The sequence below is a fragment of the Dysidea avara genome, chromosome 3 (assembly GCF_963678975.1).
Source record: "Dysidea avara chromosome 3, odDysAvar1.4, whole genome shotgun sequence".
NCBI lineage: Eukaryota > Metazoa > Porifera > Demospongiae > Dictyoceratida > Dysideidae > Dysidea > Dysidea avara.
In genome coordinates, this window is record NC_089274.1 from 36,934,383 (window position 1) to 36,939,120 (window position 4,738).

A 4,738-nucleotide genomic window follows, 5' to 3' on the forward strand; every position below is an offset into this window, starting at 1 on the left:
TGAAATGTGTAGAATCAATATACATAATAGATAAAGGGTGGAGTGCCACATAGGCCACCCATGCTGATCTCTTACTCTTACCACTGGTAAAGCAAAGATGTAGTGTCACAACCTGTGAAACTACAGTATGTATATGAAACACTGGTATATAGAGCAATAGATCTCTCTGTACCAGGCTTTTGATAGATAGCACTTAATTATGGGATAAAGTGTTTGCCAGCACCATAGGCTGCCCAAATATTAAGGCTTTGACAGAAGTTACAAGATGGTGGAACTTTCCAATTAAAATCTGTGTCAACAGTGCAATTGCTGTGGTCATTCATAAAAGCTTTGGATAATCAGCCTGTGTCAGCTTCTATTTTGATTGTTGAAAGAGAACTTCCATGAAATGGCCTTTGGCTGTGGTACTTGAGGGATTGTGGTCAAGGTTGTCAAGTGCATCAACAGTAAACAGACAATTTGCAACTCCCTTCTCTTCATATATATTCCTTACAAATAGGAGTTGTTAATTGGCTTTCTATAGATGGTTTATTATCTTTTTAGACCTAGTTTCTCTGTGAATTTTCATAGAGAAGCAATGGAGGTTATCTCTCCAATAAAAGATAAGACTAAACAGTAGCTGTAGCTGGTGTGTGATTACTGAAATTAAAAAAGAGTATTTGAGGTTTACCTGTAAATCGGTGGAATCTTGACAATGTAAGTCAACACCATTATTTTAGTATCATGGATACTAGGGTCTGTTTTTGACAGCCAGGTAGAAACTTACCATGAAAAGAAAAACCTTTGTAACATGTAATGTCTTTTCACACAATCTTGCCAACAATACTATTTAATCTTGTGTGGCGCAGCCTGTTTTAATATTTCTTGTATATATACCATGCTCAAAAACCATTATTTTATTATTGTCATCATTTTGTTCTTGCTCTTGTGGAAAATGTATTAGAACTTTCTCCCCATATCAAACTCTGTTTATCTCCTTCTAAACACCTCTGACTGGATTTGACAAAACCCATCTTCGACGCACAAAGCTTTGTTAGGAGATATGGTGATTGTGTAGTAACTTCCCAGTGCCTACAGCTGTGCAAACAAAACTTTCATCAATTATTCATCTATTTACTGTACTAGCACTGTGTGGGTGTATAAGTTTCTGATACCCAAAATATGCCGTTTTGGGCAGCTTTTTTTGAGCGGGTAATAATATTGCAGGTGTAGTAATAGGGGTGGTGGGTGGGCTTAATATAGGAGTATAAAATGGAGCAAGAAGATGAATGGAATCCAGAGGCCAAGCTTGGGCCCTCCATGGCCCTCAAATCACTCCAAATTGATTGAGAACACTATTGGCAAGCTCTCTATGAAGTCCCAGCTCACTACACACCATTACAACAAAACCATGGCCATTTAATAGCACCAATCTTCCACTCGTGGCTTTGACAGGGTCGGAAGAAAGCTGCTGCAGAAACCAGACTTGCCAGTCCTGAAGAAAATACAGAGTGGAATATGATAGTGTATTAGACCAGCAATCCATTTCTGGTAAAAACGTGAGTTTGATTTTGTGTGTGTGGAAGCCGGGTTATATGAAATCCGGTCACATATAACCTTGAGCTTTTTCCATACAATTGGTAAGATAAGTAAGACAAGACATGACGAGTCATCTTATCTGGCTCCCCACAATAAGCTGTGTTCAGTGGATAACCAGACCTCCATCCCTGCATGGGAGGTTCTTGTATGCGACTAGTTGTGGACACGATGAGTTGACAATCAACTGATCCTGATGGAAATCCACATGTTGACTGGCATCAATGGGACTTCACAACTGAAATCGAAAATACTGCTTCCTACACACTGTGAAAAAAGCCCAGAATAATAAGGTCTATAACAGTCTTATTATGTTAGTACTGGAATGAAATAGTACAGCATATATTAATAGATTAGGTCTTTACTATAACAAGCTTATTGAATACATTTAAGACAGTCATATATTAGAGATTAAATCACTAGTATAGTGCGGTGTATTATCAGACTATACTAAACCTATTTCAACCATATATTGGCTACTATACTACTGTACTTTTTTACTTTCCATAACCTTAATTAAATATTTTCTATAATTATATTTGTAATGAATTTAATTCTGTAAATATGTTAAAACCACAATAGGTACAGCTAGTAAATCAATGTCTCCTTGGCCATGACAGTATCAAATCAATTTCGTCATTTATCAGTCTTTATCCAACTGCAGCAGGTAAGACAGTAAGTACAATTCACAAGTTCCATTACAAATTACCTGTATTATCATCACTATGTAGAACTCTGTGACAATCTGTTAGTCGTCTGGTAGAACTGTCCCACAGCTCTAATACAAAGATGGTAAATATAATGTGTATTCTGGACAATCGTTGGACTTACAGTTTGCAACAATATGAATCTCATAAAACCGAGACCTTGCCTGGAAACCTAGTATTACCACGTAGAACGGCGGCTAGGTCCCACAACTCTATTAAAGATGGTAAATATAATGCGTATACTGAACAATCATTGTACTTAAAGTTTGTAACAATCTTTTAAAACTGAAACCGAGTCTGAGACCAACAATCCATGTACAACTAAGACAAGTCTGATAAGACCAGGTCTCACAACCCTAAATGGAGGCAAACATAATTCATATTCTGGATTATTTGGTGTACTTACAGGTGTTATCAGTGAGTCTAACCAGACATAAAACAGCCACTTAGTATGTGACTTGTTGGGCTAACGTGTTACGTAAGCTCACAAGAAGCATCTGATACACTGATAACCAAGTCCAAGAATCTTGTAATCACGAAGTACAACTGAAACAAGACTAAATATAATATAATTTGCATACTCTCAGTGAACTTACTTTTGTTTGCAATACGAGCATGGTCAGTGAAATAAGGACAAACAAGACGGAACAGGTTCTTGAAAGCACTCAACTCATTTACAGTGCCAGACAAGGTAGCAGCCGTCAGCTGTTGATAAAAAGTAGTGAAAAACATGAAGAAATGAGACCGGTTCCCAGAAGAAATGAGACCAGTTTCCACAAACCTAAACGGGTAAATATAAATTGTATACTGGACACTCTCAGTGTACTTACTTACAGATGTTAGCAATAAGAAGAATCTCCTAGAACTGAGACAAAGTCTATAATTCCTACCCTATTGAAAAGAAAATGAATAAAAACACAATCAGGCTTAATGCACTTACAGCTGTAAGTAATTAGAAGATGACGTTGAACAACTCCATGAAAAAAGAACAAAACTGTCCACATATAGTCGCTACCAGATTCTTTAAAGGAAGCAGCTGCCATTGAAGGAAACTAACACTGCAGATGTTGTACACTGACATCCTGTAGAACTAAGAGGTCTGACAAAAAACTGTACCTCTGAAGAGTTATATAATATACAAAATCATAACAGCGGACCATGCATACTCTTACCATTGATGGCTGATGAACTGTGTCCACTCGTCATCCGCCATAAGCTGAGATAACAGGATATAAAACATGTAATACGTACACAGCAACACTGCTGACCAAAGTTGAATCCGGCATTTGCAGGCCATTGTCATACAATACACAATAAACAATTTAATACGGCTAAACCTATCGTACAAGCTATCATTTTAGTCTAATACTTACTCATCTAGAGCTGTTTTTGATTGCTGCCATCGAAGGAATTGTCCACTTGGCCGCGCCACTTCACCACTACAGCCAGCAGGGATGTACAATTGTGGTCCATAACTATCATCGTGGCTCATTGGACGATGGCGCCGATCGCGCACACTCTTTCCGTGAGATACACCGTCATATCACTCACATTTACAACTGCTGTACAACAATAGCGACAAAGATGGCGACTTAATTGCATCTAATACGCATGCGCACACCACTGACCCCTTCAATTTTAAACAGGCATTACTACGAACTTTTGCAGGTGTGCTAACTGTGCAAGAAAATCTAGATTTGTATGACTCTTAGATTGAATAATTATTTTTTCTGGTATTATATGCATTACCGTATGAAAATGTGTGCGTATGAAATTATCACAACAAACTGAAGCTAGTTAGCTAGCTATAGTGATTAACAGAAGTGTAGCTACTTATTGTAAAATCATCATGACTTTGTTTGGTACAGTAGAAAAAATCTTAAGTCACATGAGATGGTGAAGCTAAAAATGAGACAATAATGAGATCTAATGGTGATTCTAAAAAGTTATCACATTTAGTTAAGTAAACAAAGCCATACAAAGAATGTGTATTACACTAAAGTATAATCTGTTTCCCATAATATAAGATGGGGTTGATACTAAAGTATAAGATAGTTAGTATAATGCAAGACTATACTGAGATTATTTGTATAGTTTAAGCCATTAGATATACCATATTATATTCCTCTTTTTTCATAGTGACAGTAGCTTGAATTTGAGATGCTCTCATTAATTTCTCATTGCTAATTTTACATAACAAGACTTATGCCATGCTGCCTTGTTTTGTACTAGTTCTTCATTTGTAATATCATTACTGAACATTAGGACAGCTAGGGACCCACCGATTATGCTGGCATAATAATGAGCATAATAGGTGCCTGAAAGCATTGAGCATAATGCTAGCATAATAGGCAGAACACTTGTGCATTACCATAAATTCTTGCTTATCAAAATATATATCACAGAAAAAGATCGATATACTCTAATAGAACAGTCAGAAAATAAGACAGCTGAAT

General features: G+C 36.9%; 1 long non-coding RNA gene across 7 annotated transcripts; it reads right to left on the reverse strand.

Annotated features, from left to right (window-relative positions):
• Window positions 1-2,098: 2,098 nt before the first annotated feature.
• Window positions 2,099-4,401, reverse strand: LOC136250860 (uncharacterized). Of its 7 annotated transcripts, none has more exons than XR_010698771.1 (9): window positions 3,656-4,392; window positions 3,455-3,498; window positions 3,223-3,400; window positions 3,117-3,173; window positions 2,879-3,063; window positions 2,689-2,828; window positions 2,407-2,638; window positions 2,285-2,353; window positions 2,099-2,233 (listed from the first exon to the last, which is right to left on the reverse strand). It is a non-coding gene; the product is annotated as an uncharacterized lncRNA (long non-coding RNA). The 7 variants fall into 7 exon arrangements; XR_010698770.1 differs by having other exon boundaries at window positions 2,407-2,494; window positions 2,542-2,638; window positions 3,223-3,498; window positions 3,656-4,391; XR_010698774.1 differs by having other exon boundaries at window positions 3,113-3,168; window positions 3,223-3,498; window positions 3,656-4,401.
• Window positions 4,402-4,738: the final 337 nt, after the last annotated feature.